This window comes from Miscanthus floridulus, chromosome 16 (assembly GCF_019320115.1).
Source record: "Miscanthus floridulus cultivar M001 chromosome 16, ASM1932011v1, whole genome shotgun sequence".
Classification (NCBI taxonomy): Eukaryota; Viridiplantae; Streptophyta; class Magnoliopsida; order Poales; family Poaceae; genus Miscanthus; species Miscanthus floridulus.
In genome coordinates, this window is record NC_089595.1 from 44,090,979 (window position 1) to 44,114,037 (window position 23,059).

Consider the following 23,059-nt stretch of genomic DNA (forward strand, 5'->3'; position numbering starts at 1 on the left):
CCTTATGCATCCATGATATTTATCTTGTGCTTCGGCATGCAATAGGTGTACCGGAGGGAGTAACACTGCTGGAATTCGAGAAACCGAGCGAGCAGCAGCAGCCGACACCGGAGATTCAGGAGGAGCAGCCTTCAGGAGAAGTGCCAGACGAGGTCGCCGTTGAGTGCCCGGATCACCGTCCTTGCAACTTTGTGAAAGGCAAGCCCCAGAGCATATTAAGCCTCCTAATTTTTGAAATGCAGTTACAATATTATTGTTACATATATATATTGTTGCATTAAGTTTAGGTGTTGGATGCAAACACTTGCTGCATTGGTTATCCAATCCTTGTCCAGATATTGTTACCCTGAATCCTATGTAACTCAGGCTCATGTAGTGCTTAGCCCTGCTTAAACACGGTAGAAGTCAGGTGATTTCCTATCACCTACGAGATATAGGAAGATACATATGGCACGGTTGGCTATATTTGCTATCGTGGAAAAGAACCAGTCTTAATTTGAAATGGAGACCGAGCGGAGGCTTGCCGGTTTGCAGTGACTCCATCTGTGTCGCTTAAGGACTGATTCTTGGAGCCTTTCCTGTTCATGTTGAACGCATGCCTCTCTCTTAGTTGGTCATGTCCGATGACCGACCGCGAAGCCGAGTAGCTCACCTCAGGCCGAGAGTCGATAAGTATAAAGTATGCCTCGGAAGGGAGCCGTAGGCGTGAGTCCAAGGGTAGGTGATTTAAAAGTCCTGATCGTCCTGGCCGAAGGGTAATCCCTGAGAGCGCTGGCACTGATCGAACCCGCAAATTTGGTTCCTGAGTTGTACCAAAGGTAACCCACGGCTACCCTTGCTAAGTATGCCAGGGTGAGAGTTAGGAATACCCCCTCAGCTGAGTTGTAATTCGATTCGAGTCGCCGTCTCTCCCGGTTAGTGAGAACTTGATGGGCTTATCTCCAAAGTAGATACACTAAATAACATAATGGTTCGAAAATGATGATATGATGATGACAGCCTTATTATACCTGCTATGGTTAATATTGTTTGCTCCTAATAAGTGAGTGCTCTAGTACAGGTGCTAATCTAGTGGACAGGTAAATGATGATAAGCTTGATGCTAAGTTTAAATTGGTTACTATAATCATAAGCTCTTTTATGCAACTATGTCAAGCTAGCCCACCTGAAAAGCCTTGCATGATCCTTGGTGTCTTTTATTTCTGGTTTTGACAGGTAAGTCTAGCTGAGTACCTTCTCGTACTTAGGGTTTATCTCCCACCTGTTGCAGATGACCAGTTCTACTTTGGTTGCTGCAAGTACTGCCTTCTCCTGGCTGGGGATGAAGACTAGACCGTTGGGCGCAGTCTCTACTAGTTCTCATACCTGATAATGCTTTTGTGGGACATGACTCAGACTTGGCAATGTAATTGAAAACTATGATGTTTTGTACTAAACTATGTTGCTTCCGCACACTCAAACTTGGTTTGTAATATTCTATTTAAACTCTGATGGATGTAATCCGAATGCTACTTATGAAATGTTGTAATGGATGATGTGTTGTGTTGAATCACTATGATCTTGGTTTGTATGTTGAGAGTTGGTTGAAATCCTTCATGATTTTTGGACTACCAGGATTATGGGAGCTTAAGTACAGGAATTTGATCGCTTAGGTGATTGTTTTTGTACTTACGTTCTTATGATTTGGTCGGTTCTATTACATGTGATGTCTGCAGTCCATGTGCTTTTTCACCTTAGCCCTTGGATCAAACCGTCATAAGATCAATGGTGGAGATAGAGTGGAGTTGTGCTTCTTTGCATGCCTCCATGGATTGAGGCAGCGAAGCAGGGGAGGTTGGTTTGGCGCTAGACATGCAAGTTAGTGCTTCTTCTCCCTAATACTGTATGTCCATTTTCTATGTGTGGGCTGCATGGGAGCAGCCGAGGCCAGCTACATGCTACCCATTTTGTGTGAACGTGGTGACAGCAACTTGTGAAATTAATATTTTTTTACTCTAAGCTCTAAATATAGCAAATGATATACCCGTTTTGATCTTCTCGATGAGCTCTTCGCACTGGAGCCACTACAAGAAATATCCATTTCTATGACAAATAGATTTCATCACTGAAGGAGCCAAATTCGTCATAATTTCAGTTTTATGATGAATCTATGATGGAAAATGGTTTGTCATAGAATTCGCGTCATTCTTGCACATTTATGATGAATCTGATAAAATCATCGTAGAAGTGTCTTGATCTATGACGAAAAATAGATCGTCATACAACTGTTGGGCACTTCCATTGGAGATGCTTTCCACATGTACAAGCTATAGCCCACTTGTACATGCTATAGCCGTTTGTATTGGAGATGATTCGGGTACGTGTCACCATCTTATTGCACAATATGGCCATCTCTAGTTCTTATACGTATTAGGTTCTTACTGGACCATGTGTTAGGTCCCTGTTGTTCCACATGTCAGTTTTCTATTGGCACACGTGTCATGTTGCGATTGAATCATGTGTCACTTCTTCATTGGACCATGTTTCATATTTTTATTGGTCCATGTGGCCGTTTCTTACTCGACCAAGTGTCACGGCGCTGTCCGTCCATATTTTATATTTTTATTTGGCCACGTGGCTACACAACTTCCTTCCATGTGTCAGATTTTAATAGCCCACGTGTTGAGTCCTAGCTATTGCACATGTCATGCACCGGTTCGTCCACGTGTCGCATTTTTATTTGTTCACGTGGCCTATCCTGGTTCTACCGCGTGGAGTACAATCAACTCATCATAGAAGTAATTCAAGATCATCACTACTACACAGATTGACTACATAACTATTTAGCCTAACAATCAAATAACAACAATTAACATTTCACATGTCAGCATCGAACCACTGACAGAGTATCACCACATCAAACTGGCATACAAGTCCACATATCAAACCGGCACATGAGTCCACACATCAAACCACAAATGTTCACTACATCAAGCCGTAGGAGTGGAAGACTGAGAATTACCAAAAGAGCTAATGCACGTGCATAGCTCATGGAGATTGTTGTACTCTTCCTGTTGTCGTTTCATGTATTTCTCAAGTTCCCTTTTAGTCTTTTCTGTCTTCCTCTTTAGTTCATCCACTTGATCGATGAGGGTAGCGGAACTTTCTTGTTCAGCAGCAAGCTATTCTCAAAGCATTCTCTCCGTTGATGTCTCTATTCTGGTGGAGCTTGTCTGGATACTAGCATTCTTCAAAAAAGGTTATTACCACTTCCCTAGGAGGGGGCCTTGCCCTGGTAGACACAGAGGACCTTGCAAACAACATCAGCACTAGTAATTAGTTGCTGCCCGTCAACAACAGGTTCTACTTGCATAGTTTCCATAGCTTCCTATGAAATTCAATCAGTAAAACATTAGGTTATAGATAGTGTAAGAGGACTTCAATTGAAAACCCAATAGATTGATTCATAACAAGTAATTCATAGGTCTTCCACAGTCTACTACTGATAGAGATTACATAAGCTTCAGTAGATTTTAGTAGATTTCCATAACACTAGACTCCTGCTATGTTTTCTTCTTTTATGGCAATGGCTTCAATAGATTTTAAGGGAAGCAAAAGAAGGTACTTACAACTATTGCTCTTGAAGCATCGCTCAGACCCTTTTTCCTACTAGTATGGAAGTCTCTAAAGACTTCCACAGCATGAACATCTTCATCAGATGGACCATTTTCTTCTTCAAGTCCTTGATCATGTTCTACTGCCTCCCTCTTATTCTCCTTCTGTTCATATTACACATGAGTTTTGGTTTATATTTGTACAAAGGTAAGAGTAACAATAAAACACAACCATCACTTACAAATTTTTACATCTAGACAACATAGGAGCGAGATCCTATAGCCTAGTGGTACTTCACTTTTGCACGGTTTTGCTTGTTCTTCTTAGATGTTTCCTGTAACACCCTAGGTGTTAGGATTGCATAATTGCACTTGCATTTGCATGAGCATAAGCATTAAGCATTCTTATATGAAACTTTACATATGAAACATGCACTTGAAACATGTGAAACATGACTTGTATATTGTGTTTTTCCTATGTGTATGCTTATGATCATAGGTGATTGAGTGCAAGTGATTGATGTTGATAACTAAAATACCTTAGCTACACTTAGGATGTCTAATGGAACAATGTTCAAGTTAATGACTTTACCTAATTATGCTTCTAGGGTTTAGTTTGACTAGGTGCTCCTCTTGAGTGCCTTTGTTTGACTGAACTAGAATAGTGCCATAGAGTGTGTTAACACTGGATTTTGGTCGATTCTGGAAGATGACAGGTAGACCCACATGCGGGAAGAAGGGTATTCGGCAAACAAAGCAAGCGGTCGGCTAAATGCATTGCGGTCGGTTACTCCAGAAGGCGGTGATTCCATTCGGGAAAAACAGAAGATGGCAGGCAAGGCCGATCGAAAAGGTGAAAGTTGTAATAGTAAAGGACTCTAAAAGTTTAGGGTAAGGAATCGTGAGTTTCCAAGTTTGTTTAAAAGTTCCTTTGTGAATCGTAGTCCTCTAGGACTCGTGTTTTGTCCAGGGTATAAATATTGACCCTCGACCATTGTAATAAGGGTTCACAACCAAATCAATACAACCGGCCCCGCGCCAACTTTCGAGTCCTTTTGTCGTGTCGTCGAGTTCTTCAAGAGGAGCCATCGATCCGTCGACCTCCGTAAGTTCCGACAACCTTGTTATCACGTTTAGTATCATGCGGTGGATTTAGACGTGATGCAAGTAGTCTTGTTTGTTTTCAATGATCGTGCGGCGGATCTTTGCTTGACAATCAAGAAGTCTTTGCTTATGCTTTGCTTATGAGTAAGTACCGTGCGGCAGGCGTTTGTTCAATATGCTTAGTGGAAGCAAGACAGTTATCGGCTCTATTAGATATGGCAAATCTAAATAGATTCATTAAGTTATCCAGTGTTGCATGTTTTAAATATTTTATATATTTGTAACACACTTCTGCCCAATCTAGATCGATATTGTTCGGCCCTCCCTTATGGTTTATTTCGTGCTTCAATAATCATTATTTTCGTATTACCTTCACAAATAGGTAATACGCTCGTAATGGCTGAATTATTTTGATCTAGATTGTCACATGTCGTGGGTTCATGCATTTTAATTACGTTTAAGCTTTGATGAAACTAGGTGTCGTGCGGCAGATGCAGGTTTTAGATTAGTTTAAGTGTATTTATTTGCACGTTCCTCCTTCATGGACCCCAACTCGGCTAGACTGCCGAGCTTGGTTATGCACTAACTCATAATTAATTTCACTTGTTCAAACATGTCTTCCCATGTACATGTATTCGGCAATTAGGTCTTTACGTGCATTCATCTCACGATTAGCTGAATGATTTATGAACTTGTTGGCAGACAGCTCTTTATAGCTGTATGTCGTTGTAAGTGGCTTCAGGGCCGTATATGAGGAACTGTCTGGTATTACCCGACATGTTCCGGTTTGACATTTAATTGTTCTATCCCTTGTTAGTTTTCAGGTCAAACTGACTGGCACGCTTCCGGATCACGAAGCACCCGAGAACCCGATTGAAGCCACGCTTTCCGGCTTGCTGTGTGTGAGGCACAGTGCGTCACATTTTGTGTCAACACACTTTTTGGCACGCCCGGTGGGACAATCTATTAGTTTAAGATGGCGTCTGAGATCAACAATGATCATGTTCTGGATGTAAGCATGGCAGAATTGCCAGATAATTACAAGGATTTAGTGCTACAAGCATGTGAGCAATACCAACGGAAATGCTTGATGTCTTTCTCCAAAAACAAGAGCAATAAAGTATTTCAAAAGCAATCAATGCCAAGGGTTCTTCTTCCGCATCAAACTGATTACACTGAAGAGGAGGATGCTCAGAAGATGGCAGCCCTGGTTTATAAAGCTATGGGAGAAACCATGACAAATCATCACACAGCTTTTCTGAATACCTTTCGGGCAATCATGATCAGTACTTTTGGTCCAATGGTTGATAAATATTTCGAAGAAAATGTTGGACCACTCAGTGGGCCGACGCTTTTCAATGTTCCAAAGCATCAAGAGAAGCCTGTTGGAAAAGAGGTAGCGTCGCCTTCAAATATAGGTGGATTGACTCACACTGAAAAGCAATCACATCCCACCTATGGCCAAGTAACATTTGGTACCACAGGAGAAGTGCCACCTTCAGTTTATAGAGTTTCTCCAGCATCAAACAGATTGCAGAAGAATATGTATGGAGATGGGTATCAAGAATTTACTGATTACAGTGCTATCAATGCTGTGCCAAATCCAGGGTATAGAAGTATTTCAGGATTGCCTTCTGGAGTGCAAGTACAAGGAAATCAGGATCCAGGCATTGATGTTTTGATGCACAGGATGGCTGATATGATGCAAAATCAGTTCGGCTTGAAGCCAAAGAATCAATCCTATTCATACAAGTCTCCTTATCCAGAATGGTACAACAGAGTGGCGTTGCCTCCAAGGGTGAAGCCTCCAACAGATTTGACCAAGTTTTCTGGTCAAGATGATACTAGTACCATAGAGCACGTCAGTCGGTACTTAATGCAGATTGGAGAAGCTGCTTCAGATGAAGCTTGGAGGATTCGATATTTTCCTTTGTCTCTTACAGGACCAGCTTTCACATGGTTCACATCTCTACCAGCTCATTCCATTGGAACGTGGGCAGAACTAGAGCAGAAGTTTCATTCATATTTCTACACGGGTACTAATGAGAAAAAGTTGGTTGATCTCATGAGTCTAAGGATGAGAACAATGAGACTGGCACGCTTAATTGTTCTATCCCTTGTTAGTTTCAGGTCAAACTGACTGGCATGCTTCCGGATCACGAAGCACCTGGGAACCCGATTGAAGCCACGCTTTCCGGCTTGCTGTGTGTGAGGCACAGTGCGTCACATTTTGTGTCAACAGAAGGAATTTTCTCCATACAACAGTAAAACAAACAGAGAGGTAGTAGTTCCCCCTAGTGGAGCCCCTGAGCGCCTCGAGCTGAAAAATGTTCGGGTCGGAGTGCTCTTATAGGAGCAATACGTTAGTAAATAATGGTAAGACTGAAACTTAGGGGAAAGGAAAACGACATTGCTATTCCAAGGTGCTTGGTGAGATCATCGCCGTCGTTATCCTTTAGTCGGTAGGCGTCCGGTCAGATCACTTCATGCTCCAGTCGTCTAGATCCTTGTCCACTGCGCCCTCTTCTTCGGTCGCTACCTCCTCGCCTTTTTCTTCCTTTGGCCTGCCGGCCTACCTCAGCAGGCGCTTGAGGAGCTAGCAGTCCTTGTAGAGATAGTTGACGGGATAGTTGTGGTTGGTGCATGGGCTCTCCATGAGCTCATGAAAGTGGCCTGGGGTCTTGCTGTGGCTGAGTGCCCGCGTAATCTGCTACGGCGGCCAACGCGGAGTTGGCCGATCGCGGCGCGATCCTTTCTGTTCTTCTTTCCCCTCTATGTGGAGGAGCCCTCATCTTGATCCTAGTGCTTGGCCTTACCATTGTCGTGGCCCCCGTTGAAGCGCGGCAGAAAAGGCGCTTGCTGGGGGTGTTGGACAAAGGTCCGTGGTTCTAGGCTGTTAGGGCTAGAACTCTGGTCGATGCTTCGCGCGTCTTGGTTTGGCCCAAGTCATGCGTAGATAGGCTGTCGGCATGGGCGTCATCAAGTTAAGACGAGGAGCGGTTGTGGCTTCTTGTGCCGCAATCGGTGGTTGAGGCGATGACAGGGTGTAGTGCCCTATCTGTTGCATCCCTGTTCCCCGGACGGGGAGCGAGGTCATGAGTTGGCATCGCGATATGGAGTACTCCGCCTATTGAATGGTGGCGGTCTCCAACAGTGCCTGACTGTTCTGGTGGATTGCCCGTCCGCGAGGGTCGTTCGGCTCGGGCAGTCACATAGGAGCATCGCCGCGGCGGCAACGTTCTGACTAGCTCGAGCAAACTGCGGGGAGTTGGTCCCCTAAACCGGGCATTGCGCTAGGGCTGACGGGCGTGACCCCGAGCGCCGCTTGCCGGTCTATGCGCACGGGGTGCAGTGTGGTGCACCGAACGTGTTGGTTCAGTTGGTGGCTGATGCGGCCACTGTCGTCGTATATCCTTCCCGTGCTCACGTGTGAGCTCAGGGGTCTCCGTGTGAGGGCCCAGCGGGGCATGGGTCCGAAGGACTCCATTACCCCTAGCGGCTGTTTCGGGGCATCCGTCACTGTGTACTCCTAGGACCGACGGTGGCTAGGCGCCACGTCGCCGATGCTGGAGCCATCACTCTCCGACATCGTCATCCATGATGTCGAGGAACAGGTGGGAGCATAGCTCGCTATCCCCATGAACTCAGACGTGAGAGGGTACGACACCAGCACCTTTTGGAGTCCTCGGGCGTATGCATCCGCGGAAGATGCGAGCCATAGGGGAACCGGCCGTATGGCGGAGCGGGGTTTGTAGCAGGTAGATTTGAGCAGAGGAGGGAGGTCTAGAAAAGTAGATGAGAGAGTTTTGCCCAGAATAAAGTGCAAATGCCGTGCCGTCGAAGTCGCGCGTCCCGAAGCGATGGAGGACGTCCCTCCGATGGGTGCCGGGTCACGAGCCTCCTCATGGAGGTGGAGTACGCCGAGCCGGTCGGCGATGAAGTCCAGGCTCCCGAAGCGGAAGGCCTGGAATGGCTCGAAGACGGGTGGAACCCATATCCTAGCGGGCGAGAGTGCGGGGAACACCAGCGAGCCGAAATGAATCGTATCGCCCAAGTCCGCCACGGTGGGGGTGGCGGAAAAATGGGCCATCCGATGACCAAAAGAGTGTTAAACGTACAGCGTCCTCCCCACGGATGGCGCCAACTGTCGGTGCAGAAAGTGACCAACTAGTAAATATTTGTAGTTTTGCTGCACGTTGCGATCGGAGGTGGCCTAGCACTCAATGACACAGGATTTATACTGGTTCAGGCAACGTGCCCTACGTCCAGTCGGGGTCGGTCGGTGACTTTATTCCTGAGCCCAGGTGCTCGAAGTCTGTAGTGGGGTTATAAACGAGAAGGAGAAATGAGGGGGTGTACAAGAGGTTCGGTTGGCTCCGACCAGAAGGGTTGCGGTCGGAACTGGATGGTTCTGCGGTTGGGAGTGTTGATGTCGATCTAGTGGGTCTGAGCTTGAAGAAGTCGATCCCCTTTTGTTGGAGAGAATGCATCCCCTTTTATAGATGAAGGGGATGGCTTTACAGGTGAGAGGGAGAGAGTACGGATGTTTCTAAGCCTTGCTGCCCATGGTGATGAAAACTGGATAATGGTTGACGCCCCCAATACTGTCGATATCGTTGTAGGATGTCAGATGTGCACGGGAGGTCAAGCTATCTTCTTCAGGAAGGATGACGCCGGTACATGCAAAATATTTCTTGATGCCTAGTGGCATGTGAGGAGCCACGCTATGTTCACCCGGTATGGTAAATCCTGGAGCCCATATTGCGATCGATGTCCAGAGACACGCGGGGGGGGGGAGCTTAACATATGGGAGTTTCTAGCGGCCCCTACAATACTTTATGTCAGGGTGGCTGCAGAGCACTGTTTTGTGCAGGGTATGGCCCCTGGTACAGTGGTTTTAACTTGTGAGCCATGCCTTGCCTTTCTCCGCATATCTTCTGGTTCCTTTCGAGTGGGGTGTCCCCGGTTGGATGGCCCCGGTCGGCTCTCAGTGTGCCGGTCGGAGAAGAGCGGTGAGCAGGGTTCCCACGAGCCCCGGTCATGGGGTCAGAGTCGAAAGCAGCGTTTTGGGCCAAGCCTTCCAATTAGAGAGACTGCTTGAAGACGGCTGGTGCTTGAAGCGAGTGTTCCGGTCGGAGAGGTGGATCGAAGAAGTTGAAGAACGGGCATTTGTTCTTAAGGGTAGACCTTCCAGTCAGTGACCGGACTACCCTTCCGGTCCGCTGTGTTTTAGATTTTTGGGCCAGCCCATGAACTATGTGCTGTTTTCCTGGACCGAGCCCGGGCGTGGAAGCCGGTCCTCGCGGGACCCCGGATTTACGAACCCGACAAAAACATTGAGTAGAAGTCTGAAATACTATAAAAATAATTAATTTGGATTAAAAATGAATAAGGAAAAATTACCTAGAGCCTGATCCCGGTGAACAAAACTAATCGGCTGATGCTAAATTGATGATCGCAAAACCGATCGTCGTCGTTCATTGGTGGAGCCCTCGACCTAGAGGCCTGGATGCCTGGTCGCTGCCGTGCGGGCGCCGTGTCTGTCCGATGTCCGTCTCTCCACGTCTACGGCGGCACGCAACTCGCTGACATTGCAGTCTTTGCGCGACTGTTCGGCTGCTTGCGAGGTCATTAAATCACTAATAGACTGTAGGGCCGAGGGTTTTGTATATCTTGGCTTGGGCCCTTGGCCGTCGCACCCCATGACCCTCCCCTGGGCCGGCACTGGCGACCCTCCCTAGACCTTCATTTGTGTTCGACTAGTTCATAATCTGGTCGAGCGATGTCGTTTGCTGCATCAGTGTCGGTGCTCTGGTGACTTTCGAGTCCGAGCTCGACCGGGTCGCGCGGATGCCGCTTGCGCAGTTGCGCTCACTCCCTGCGTGCATGTGCATAGTCGTGCGCTGCCACGCCAAGCATCTGTGTTGTGTTTTACAGCTAGCTCGACGTCCTCTCCCATATCTCGATTTCCCTTTTGTTTGTTTTTCCCTTGGAAAACGCATGATATCATGCATTTGGTCCTTCGTTGTTTTCTATATACTGTCTATATACGAACATTTTTTAAAATTCTTTGTTCCACACAGCTTTGCTCGAAGGAATGTGTTTTTTCTATCCGGATTCCTGCCGTACCAAGCACTTCCTGTCTAAAGGTGGTAGGAGATTGGGAAGAATAAAGAATATGATACAGTACCCAATACAAATATACAAGAGAAAAGAAAAGTATTATAAAAATAGTTAGAGTGATTTAAAAATTGAACATAGTTCGAGATTCCTGATGCAAAATTATCTTCTATATTTTAGGAATGAAAACTGTTTGAGAAACTTAACAGATATACTCTGACTTTTTTAGCCACTTAAAAGCTCATTAATTTACTAATTGATTTTTTAGAACTATTAGAGATGCTCTGGGTTTTCATCCACATGTTACGAGGACAAGTGTGACAAAATATCACCGATCTTGTTACCAACAGATGGTTAGTCCACTGCACCACACTCAAACACATAAAATCCTGGGCATTGTGCAGTGGCCAGTGGCCACACTGCATCAGTGATGCAGACTGCTGCTGCTGCGCTTGCACGGCCAGCAAGCGAGCAGCTGTGCCGCATCCTCGAACGACGTGACTTGTTTTAAGGCTGGTTTAGGCGCGTTTAGTTCCCAGTTTTTTTTTTTTTTGATTTGGCTACTGTTTAGCTATTGTAGCACTTTCGTTTCTATTGGTAATTAATATCTAATTATGGACTAATTAGGTTTAAAAGTTTTGTCTCGTGATTTCTCACCTAACTATGCAATTAGTTTTGTTTTTTCGTCTATATTTAGTACTCCATGCATGTGCCGCAAGATTTGATGTGACACTTTGGGTTGAAAATTTTTGGAATCTAAACAGGGCCTTAGTTCCCAACTAAATTCTCAAAAAGTGCTATAATAGCATCACATCGAATCTTGCGATACGTGTATGAAGCTTAAATGTAGACGAAAAAAAACTAATTGCACAGTTGGTTAAAAATTACGAGATAAACGTTTTGAGCCCCTAATTAGTCCATGATTGGACACTAATTGTCAAATAAAACGAAAAGTGGTAGAGTAGCCAAATTTCTAAAATTTACGAACTAAACACGCACTTAATTGCAGCGGGGCCGGCACACACTGCGCGACACGTGCTCACGTGGGTGCGCGCACCGGCACACAGCCCGCGGCGCCCGTGCCCTGCGCGGCACAAGGACGGGAGAGCGGAGCGCGGCGGTGCCAGAGCTAGACGACAGGCAGCAGGCGCGTCTCTCTCGCGTCTTTTGGCGCCTGATTACCGAGGGCAGCGCATCGAGCCCCGCGCGGACGGACCATTGCTAGGTGAGGTCGGTATAGCCGAGGTGCAGGACCAGTGTTAGGCGAGGGTCGGTATAGCCGAGGTCGGGCGCCAGACCTCACGATGCCGAGCTACGTCGTATTATTATCTGGTCTTCAACCTCAACGCGTAGCGCCTCGTGAGCCGTGGCGCCATCTTAGGATTAAAGAAAGTTTTAAGTCTACAGGACCCAACGTAAATTTTCTTTAAAAAAAATTAAATTGTAAAAAAATAGGACGAATTTCGCCCAGCTTGCACGCGTCCCGCGATTTATGTAGGGGCACGGTACCGTACCAGGTTTTACCCTTTTCATCGACTGACATGACCTGACCGGCCGACCCAACCCAACCCGCTCCATCGCGCCATGTCGTGGCTCGCGCGCTCTATCACGGCCACCCTCTCCTCGCCGCGCGGCTCCGACGCCGACGAGGCCGACTCCGACCCCGCCTCCGCGCAGAGCGGGGCAGGGCCGGAGGAGGAGGAGTCCTCGCCGCGCGACCGCAGCCCTAACCTGGGCCCTGTGGCCGGGGAGCCCGAGCAGCCCGGCACGCCGAGCCGCGGCGTCAAGGACGACATCTCCGAGCTCACTGAAACGCTCACCCGCCGCCTCTGGGGCGTCGCGTCCTTCCTCGCACCGCCCCCGAGCCCACCGGAGGCCTCCACCCCGCGCGCCGCGACTCCGGCACAAGGTGAAGAGGAGGGGGTTGAGGATGGGGAGGAGGCCGCGGTGCTGTCCCCCCGGATTGCGGGGATCCGCAGCGATCTGGCCGAGATAGGCGGAAGGGTGCGGAGCGGCATCTCGATGCTGCAGAACAACTTGGCCGTGGCCGAGATCTCCAAGATCGCCTCGTCGCTCCTGCCGTTCGGGCAAGGGGAGGCGGACGAGGGGGAGCCCGTGCCGGGCGTCACCGAGGAGGTGGTGGTGTTCGTCAGGCACATCTCCACGCGGCCCGAGACATGGCTCGATTTCCCCCTCTTCATCAGCGAGCGCTACGCAGATGGTATGAATTAGGGCCTGTTAGTGGAGTGATTTTTCAAAATTACAGTGCATTTTGATGAAATGGAGCGCCATCCGTACATGTATACTCTACTTCAGCATTTGGTCGCTATTGACGCGGAAGGGAAGCGATTGGAGCGGGGAAACTTGGTTCAGAACTAATGATTGATTTTTGAAAGATAATTAATGATGTTAGATGCTTTCACTTAATTTTAACGAGGGGGGTTGCTCCTGCCATTCCTCGTAAATAAATACTCCTAGAAAAAAACATTTATTGGATTGTAGTATGTCATTGATTTGATTCTTAAGTGGTACAAATTACTTCTGCATATCTTTTGCACAAAACAGGGCATCCCGTAGTGATTACATTTGTGAATGTTGCTTGACAAAGAGTACTAGTAATTAGTTTTGAAATTTTACGTTCCAGGTTGTTGAAAGGCACTCCGAAGTTAGCACCTTGGCTTTAATTGATTTTTGTGTGGTCAGATTTTTTATGTTACTGGGGGAAGAGAGGGTATAAGAGTGGTAGATGCTTCAGTTTTGTTTGGCTTTTAGTTTAACATCACAATTCTTTACATATTTTAAACAATAGTATGAATTACCTATGGACGTTCTGAATTTCTTCTAACATCATTGGTAATAGCATGCTTGGATGTAACTGAAACCTTCTAGACTTAGGTTTCTGGAACTTTCACATTGTAATTGACCTTTGATGAATATTCAAGTACCCATAATTTCTTATATGTTGGAACTTGGAATGCTTTGATATAGTGCATAGGTTTTCTAATAATTTTTTTTTATGGACAGTGAACATTGATGTATTCTGTATTTGGTTACTGGTACTAGGCTGTTGAGTTAGTTTTGCCATGACCCAGAAACTGGGTCTTTTTATCTGAGATTGTTTGCTTTGAGCTAGCAATATATCGTTTAGTTCTCACTTCTGAGAATGGCCTGGTTCACTTGACTAGTTTAGTTCTATGGAAGTAGTTAAATAGGTCTAGGCTGTTACTCTGGAATTGAAAAATATCATCATGCAATCATGCTTGAGTAGTTAAGTGTTACAGTTATGGGTTACCTATATTGGTTGTATGCTTATACCTGCTAGCCTATATTATTCTACTTTCGCTTTGTATAACAAAAGTTGAAAGGAAAAGATTAAGTTTGCAATCTGGACAGCGTAATGTACAGCATGTAATTCACATATTAAAAGCTTGTTAAATATCCTTTTGTGGTTAGAACTTGATTGATCAAACAAAGTTAATTTTGTAAGCATCACTACTTGCTTCATAGAATGAATGTGGTACCAATCTCCCTAGGGCTCTGGTTTAAGGAGCACAATGCCTTAATACAGTACTTTGTAACCTGATGGGAAGTACAACTTTCTTTGAAAATCAGGTTGGGAAGCATATAATTTATGGATGAGAAATAATTAAAATGTTAACGGATCAAATCATCAAATTATGGTTCTGCATCCTGCATTATGATATGTAATATGTAATACTATTTCCATGAGCAGGGAGTACCTTTCAACAAATTTGTTGTCTGCATGAGTGCTTTGTGTTTTATTGATCACAGGAACAAATTCCATTGCTATATGATTTGTGTTGCAGTTGTCAATATTTTCTGGAATAAGTAGATTATGTCCTATGTTTGCCTGTTTACTCATATCTTCCTTAGATTTTTAATCCTTGAATGCTTCACCTGAGGCTGTATCTTTTTTTTTCCAAAATGCAATCAAAGTTTGTGTAATGGACCTCATTAATTTCCTTTATCCCATCATTGTATCTTACACAGTTTCTTTCTTTCTTCAGATTTTGAACTGTCAGATGCTCAATACGTGCATGCGCTGTCTATAGAGCACCTTGTGCCAGGCTTATCAGATTTAAAGGTTCAGATTTGCTCTACTGATATGACTGAAGCATGTTTCTGGAAGATCTACTTTGTGCTTTTGCACTCGAAACTCAACAAGCAAGATGCTGAACTTCTTTCAACGCCACAGGTATTATCCTGGATCATCCATAGTATATCTATCTCTTGTGACCCAATTTTTTTTATATAATTATGGATTTCTGTGCTATGCCTATTGCCAAGGATGAGAGGGTCAGTAAATAAATAAGTAAACTTTTACCAGCTAGTTACAGTTTTGCTTTGCATGTTGTAGAACAACAGTCTGCTTCTTTCCTTAGCTTTCATTTTTTGCGCCACACTTTTACTTTGTTTCCACCTATGTTTATAAGGGACCTTAATGATCTTGTTATCTACACAGATCCTAGAAGCAAGGGAGCAGTTGTTGCAAAGTTTACAGTCTCAGAATAAGCGGGGATCCAAGGTTCCTGGTGAATCATCAGAGAGTTCGAATGCATCCTCTGCTCCTCCTGAAGAGAAGGTGATTCAACCTTCAATCATCCGAGATAAAGCTGACACTCCAGAGAAATCATCGTTTGAAGAACCTTCTTCTGATATCATGCCCGAAATCGTGTCCGAAAAATTCCCAATTTCAACCACTGAAGTGGAAATGGTTGACAAGTCAGTGGTTGAGGAAGAGTTGGCAGTGACAAAGGAGAGCAAGACTTCACCCGTCCAGTCCAAGCTTCGCTTTGAGACTGACGAAGAGGAAGTCGATGAATGGCCTGATGACGATCCTAACCGACGAGGTTGTCCAGGCAGGCAACAGAGCTTCACTAGGACAGGAGGAGGACGTATCATTCAGTGATCTGGAGGACGACGAGGACGATGCTGATAGGAATAGAAGGGATGGGCAATAGGCAATAGCCAAGTTGGCAAGGTAAGCTCGTAGTCTGGTCCTGGCGCACAATCATGATGATCCTCGACACTCCGCGCAACCACATGCTGGCTTCATTGGAGTAGTAGGGCCGAGATCACATCCAAAGATCATTGCTTTGTTATTATTAGAGTCCGGAAGTAATGAATCCAAGCAGTTGCTCGGTCTCGGATACCCCCTGATGTGGAATCGTAATAATAAGCATGTCTCTTGCCGCCCGTGTTATTAGTGCTAATGGCAAGTACTGCATCTGTATTATTGGCCCCGTCCTGTAGTTTATATGTACATAGAGAGCGCTCCCGGTTGGGCCTTGTGTAAACCTACTAGTCTACTACTACTATGTCGATCTGAGTTTCGTTGTCGCTGGCGGCTGGTTCATTCCATGCAAGCAAATAATTGAGATCTGAATAGCTGATCTTGATGAAGATTGGCAACTGTCTACTCATGATATTTGCAGTCGGTATTCGGCAAAGCTATCGTGGCCTTGCTGATTCTGGGCTGCATCAAGCATTCAAGCCTTTCTTTTTTTTCCCCATCTGAAACATAGCCAGAATCTGACGTCTGCTGGTCCTGAGTCCTGACAGCACGTTAACCACGCAACGGCGAGCGCGAAGCAAGCAGTGTCCGTCGGCTTGGACACACCGGGCGCCCGGCCGCGGTGAGGCGAGGGGACGCGCCGAGGGGAACGGCGGATGGCGCTCGTAGCGTGCCATGTTCGCAACCGCGCTGGCAGAGGCAGAGTCGAGTCAGGTGGGCGCGGGCGGGCGGGGCGAGGGAGCGACGGGACCATCCGCCTTTCGGCGGAGGCCGCCCGCGTGCCGGGCCAATTCCGGCAGCCAGCGTCGGTCTCTCTTTCACTGTCCAGTCATGCAGTGAGTGAAGCGACCGACCCACCGGGCAGGGGCGCAGGGCAGGGCATCGCATCGGCATCCGTTCCGCTCAGCGTGTCTCGCGCACGCAGGTTGCCGGCCGTAGGTGCGGCGTGCTGCCTGTGCCTGCCCTGCGGCTGCGAGCGTTTCCGTCTGACGTGAGACCATCCACCGGTGACTGACTGGTCGGCAGAGCGGTCTGGAACTCTGGATGGAGCCCATGTGAGGCCGCACGCGCAGTAGCGAGGGAGCTGGTGCGCGGGCCGCGGCACGCACCAAATCCGCACCTGACGACGGCGCGTGCAGGTGCAGTCAAACTGGGCACGCACATGGGACGGGACGGGCACGTCCAGTTGCCCCGGCCAAAAACCGCGGCCACGGGCACCTGCTGCTGCGTTCGGCTCAAAAAAAAAAAACGGGGGGCACGGACGGTACACGCCGTGCTCTTGCTCCCAAGTCCCAAATGCGTGTACGTACTCTGTACCGGCTTTACCGTCTCACGCGGCGGCATCCACGCGCGTGCCGGCGTGCGAGCGCGAGTGTCACTGGCGGATGGCACGTCGCCGTCCGGGAACTCGAGCTTGTTTACGGGCAAAATAGGGACCTGTTTATATGGGGATTATCATCCGGCGGGGAAAGCGTGTCTGATTATGTCCGAGATCTCGAGCGCGATGGGGACGTTGCGGGAGGGTCTCTGTCCTCTTTCCTCGCAGGATTGGAGTCGGAGCCATGTGCGCTGCCTGCATTTGGCACCCGATTCTTCTCTTTCCACATTCCACATTCTAGCCGGGAACAGCGACTTGTAAAAGCTGATACGGTTTCCTATGGAGCTAATCGCTTCGAAATGTGGAACCAGTGTAACAATGGCCTGTTCGCTGGTTGGTTTCTGGGCTGGTTTGGGCTGACTGGTGCTGGTTTATTGTGAGAGGAAAACACTGTTGGCTGACTGATTTGGGCTGGCTGAAACTAACAAGCGAACAGACAGAATTTTAGAAGCTAGTAATAGCTCTTTGTTCTTCTGGAGGAAGCGAAAGCGGGAGAAGCTGAAGACTGGAGAGTCCTACTACTGCCCAACCAAAACTGAAACCTCGGTTCAGTCAGTCTGAACCTGCCCAAACACTCAAACCGATGGACCATCCGTCCCCCACCTCCCTCCCAATCTTCAAGTGCCCAGAAGCCAGAACTGCCAGCCAAGCCATGTAAAAAGGACAAAGGAAAATACAGCAGCTGGTCCGCAGAAACCACTAATAATAAAACCCAGCAGATGTGTTTGTCACTTGAGAGCTACTAATAAAAATTCATGATGTCAGGTCGCCAATTGGAAGATTAGGAGGGCAAGCGCCATCAGGCGACAGGCCAAACGAGCCGACTAGTTACTAGCATTTCCTATTTAGGGTCTGTTTGGCACAACTCAACTTCATTAGTAAAGCTGTTTTTTTTTTAAAAAAACAACTTCATGAGTAACTTCTAGGTAAAGCAGATCTGTTTTGCAAAAACTGTTTGTCAAAACAACTTCATACATGGATGGGAGAGAGAAATGAGGGAGAGAGCTTATATACTTTTTTTCAGCTTATCCCAACTCATGCTTTGTTAGAATGGGAGAAAAACAACTTAATAGATGAAACTGTTTTGAAAATAAATGTTTGGCAAATAAAAACAGCTCGCAACGTCGCTGTGCCAAACTGGCCGTTATTTCCACATGGATTGTTGCAAACAGAGGGACACACTCATGGATTGCTGTCCTTTTCAAGGATGGGGACAATTCATCACGCAAACAAACATATCCCTGCTAAACGCACATGATGAGGCCAAAGAAAAAGACAGCATGTAGCAAATGGAACACGGCATTTTTTTTTTGGGTGGGGGGGGGGGGGGGGGGGGGGGGGGGGGCTTCAACAGGCTCCATTTGTGAGCCACACCATTTGCCCTTCACAGTATACTACTTCTAGGAGATGTACCTCAATAATCATGGTAATTGATTGATTGATCAAATACACGGTGAACACAAGTATTATCTTCATTTGAAGGTAAGGTCTGTCATCAAAAAGAAAAAGAAAGAGAAAAGAGCCCGTCCAGGGACAAATATTCTTACAAAAGAATCGAAACCTGAAAGAATAAAAGCATCTCACAGGCTAAACCCAAACTATACCTATCTACAGCTCCGCATTTCAGTATCTCTGGTGAATCTTCTGGCCCCTGGAACAGGGACCAAGGTTTTCCTCGTGTAAGCATCAAAGAGGGGCGACGCTCTTCCCTTTGCAAAGAGCCCTTTGATGCTTGCGAAGATTTCTTCAAGCAAAAAAAATAACCCATTATACTCCTCATAGCTATCAATCCACTTGCTCGCCAATTAGGTCAAGGCCGACAACCAAGAATGAGACCCCTTGGAACAGGAGGAAGTAGAAATGGATGCCCTGGGCAGACAGCAAACTGCGGGCGGCTGCTGTTAGCAGAAGGAAGGACAGTGCGAGTTCCTTCCTGTAGATCCTGTTGTGCTTCTTCTTCTTGGTGTCCTTTTTAGATTTGACTCCTTTGTTAGTGTGTCAAGATTGGGTGCAGAACCTACTCTTTGTTGCTTGGAGTGTTTTTCAACGAGGGCTAGGAGATCGCCCTCAGAAGAACGACCTGATTTCTTGGTGACAACCCACTCGTAGGCACTACCGAGCTGGAACAGACCAGAAATCATGGCATTGAACTTGGTAAACCGACATGGTGTTCTCAAACAGAAGGTATGGAACAATGAATGGGAAAGATTTTGGGGCCGGGAGGATGTTGAGGATGGACATTGTTGCTGGAATGTAGCATACTACCCATGCAGGGAGTTCAGCTTCAGGAACGAACATTGTCATGGGAAGGATGACACAGAAAAGAGTGAATGAATAGAAGGGTAAGATGAGCTTCCGGAGGAGGAAGAAAAGGAATATGAGATTGAACTTCTTCCAGAATCCAATCTGCAGTAGAAAGTAAGCAGCAACATCAGGTCAGCTAATCCAATAACCTTATGCTACACATGTGCAAGCTTGAACAGAAAGCCTCAAATGTGAAGAATAAAAGACAAACCACAATGGACTCTAAATTATGGTAGACTAAACAACGATTCAAATGAACCGAAAAAAGAAGATGCATAAAGGCAAGAGAAGCATAGCAACTACTTGAAAGATCAGATTCTAATTTGATGTTTTACATTGTTATTACAACAATGTAGCTGACGCTTCATAGTAATTACTTCATTTTGTGGCTTTTCCTATGAAACCAAATAATATAATGGGAAAGGCCGTTGTAAATAAGATACATTTTACTGGGCATGCTTAACACTTTTCCAAACATTTTAGCTTTCACAACGTGCCTACAGACAAAAAAAGTGCCGTACCTTAGATTTTATTATATCCACAAAGCAGAGCCTAAACAATTGCATGGGACCTGAGTGCCACCGGTGCTGCTGCTTTCTGTATGCTTCATAGGATTCTGGCAATTCACACTGACACTGAAAGAGAAGTTACACAGGTTAAGTTATCATGTCTTTACGCAAGGCATATTCTGCTTAAGCAGCAGCGAATACTGGCCAATACCTCAACATCGTTTAGGAAGAGAAACTTCCACCCCTTGAGATGTGCTCGAACAGCTATGTCCATATCCTCCACTGTTGTCCTCTCCATCCATCCTCCAGACTCCTCAAGTGCCTTAATTCTCCACACTCCTGCGGTGCCATTGAACCCGAAGAAGTTGAGAAATGCCCCATTCACCTGCTGCTCCACCTCAAAGTGGAAGCAAAGATTTATGTTCTGAAGTCTGGTCAGCAGGTTCTCATCCTTGTTTACAAAAGACCATCTTGCCTGAACCAACCCGACGTCATCCTTTCCCTGGAAATTGCACACTCAAATTCTCAGAAAATATATCTAATAGGACTAACTGTCAGGTACAGCAGCTACCATTGTACAATTGAGCCAAACCTTGAAATGGGGCACAGTGCGCTTCAGGAAATCCGCTTGTGGTTGGAAATCAGCATCAAAGATGACAACAAACTCAAATCTTTCACATAACTGCAGTTCATGGCTGATTTCAGGTTTCCCGCCTTGTAGCCATCCCGGATCACCCGGTGCCGGTAAACTATGCGCACGCCCTCTCGCTGCCATTTCTCCACTCCTCCTTGATAAGTGCCGAAGTGGTAGCATCATCAGAATCATCCAACACCTGGACCAGGAAATTTGACCTTGGCCAGTCCAGGCTGCAAACTGCACCGATGGATTGCTGGTACACCTGCAAAATCCAAGTTAAAGATGTTAACTGAATTGGACTTATGTTTCAAAGAAAGTGCAATAGTACGCAGATCATCTCCTATCAGCTTCTTCACAAGCTATAGATTTGTGGAAGCTGTGATTTATGCTACAGTTTGACATTCAATCTCTAGCATTGCCAATTATTAACTGGTCGGTTGACAACAGGCGTACTGAGATTTGGATACCAGGAAACGAAGTGTGCTCTTTGCTGAAAGTACGAATATCAACCGCGAAAACCTAAGCTTTGGAATGCAAAAGATAAATTCTGTTGATCTAAGGTACCGACTAGGACAGAAGCAATTAAAACTTCAGAAAGCACCAAACTTGTGATTGGAGACACAAGTCAAAGATCCAGACCAATGCATCTCGTCCACTCTATTTGTGCTGGGTTGACTAAACTAAGAGACAGGAGTCCCCAGGAAGCCCCCCCTCAAATTGCACTCAAGAAACGAATCTTTTGATCCCAAAATTCCAACAAACAAAAGGAACTAGGGAAGGGGAAGACGATTGAAGGTTGCCTTGACTAGCTTACCTCTCTCTCATTGCACATGGGCATCTGCACGAGCACCATGGGGAAGTCCTCGGGACCGGCCTCGACGTCCTCCTTGTCGGCGGCGGCCAGCGGCACAGGCTTGATCCCCTTGAGCCTGATCCAGAAGCATCCCAGGCAAAGCACGATGCGGTCGACGCTCTGGACCAAGAAGAGGACGACGCAGGCGTTGGTGAGGAACTGCAGCGGCGGCGCGAGGTAGTCGAGTCTGGCGCGCATCCATGCCGCGTAGGCGGCGGCGAAGAGACCGTCGACGGCTTGGAGGCCCGCGTCCACCTCCTCCTCGAGGGAGAGGTGCCAGCCCTGGAGGTAGGCCGCTACCTCGACGGCGAGCAGCAGCAGCGAGAGGAACAGGAACACCCGGATGCACCGTAGAAGCGCGTCCGGAGCGCCGTGCTCTCGCCCGGGGCGGCGTCCGAGTCCGTCCGCCCCGCCGCCACCCTGCGGCGAGCGGCGGCGGCGACGGCCAGCGCGGCCGACGCCGCCCCCGTCAGCCGCCCGCGGCGCGGTGCGCCCGGAGGAGCAGCACCCACGTGATCTGCCGCGCGTTCTTGCCCCGGCCGGCCTTGCCCCCGCCGGTGCCCGCCGGCGAGCCCGGCGCCGCCACCTCCGACGCGGCGACCTCGGAGATGGACCAGTTCGGGTTCTCCATCTTCACCACCACGGGCGTGCCGCCGCCGCCGATGCCGCTAACGCCATTGGCCCTCGCGTCCCTCCCCCACCACGACGGCGCCATTGGCACGCACTGACACCACCACCTCTGTGTTGTCACACGCGCACACACACGGAGAACCAACCCTCGCAGCGACGACCCGGGCTCTCTCTCCTCGTCGCCCTCCCCCTCACCTTAATCACCTACTCATCAAGCACGGCCTTAATAGCCGGAAGAGAAGCACCACCGCGGCAGGCCAGCCAGCATTTACCGCGGGCACGCACAGGCAGAGACCAGAGATAGAGAGAGAGCGCGCGGAAGAACAGCTCAGCACGTCGGTCGAGCAGGCGAGCTCGCCCCCCGCTTTATTTTTGAGAGCGGCCTGCCCTGCCCCCTGCCTCTGTGTCTCCCGTCTCTCACCACCGTCGCCGTCGACTAATAAAGATTAAAATAACGCCCTTTTGACGCCCCCGCCCCGCCCGAGACGAGACACCACACCACAGCGTAAAGAGACTTTTCCCTGTGTGCCATTATAAAAGATCGTAAGTTCCTTGTGTGTCCCTGAAAAAAATTCAGCGGTCTTCAGTGCCACCACTACTCCAACTTTTCGTGTCATCCTGGCCACTTCCGTCAGTTTGGGCTCTAACGCCGTTAAACCGCAGGTGTGAAAAGACGAAAATGCCCTTAAGTTTAAATATGTTATTAATTTTTTTTTGAACATCTTAACGACTTCAAATGAAAAAACTCAAAACTAGAAAGTTGTAGATCTCGTCGAGATCTATAATTTTCATATAAATTTTTTTTTTCATTTAATTTTGCAAAACAATAATATATTTTTCTAAGATATATTAATCATATTAAATTATATTTTTACGAAATTAAATAAAAAAAATTTA

General features: G+C 47.3%; 2 pseudogenes; one reads left to right on the forward strand and one right to left on the reverse strand.

Moving 5' to 3' along the window:
- The first annotated feature begins 12,368 nt into the window (after positions 1-12,368).
- On the forward strand, positions 12,369-16,227 carry LOC136513162 (uncharacterized; annotated as a pseudogene).
- A 2,451-nt stretch (positions 16,228-18,678) lies between these two features.
- Positions 18,679-22,352, reverse strand: LOC136512239 (probable xyloglucan glycosyltransferase 7; annotated as a pseudogene).
- Positions 22,353-23,059: the final 707 nt, after the last annotated feature.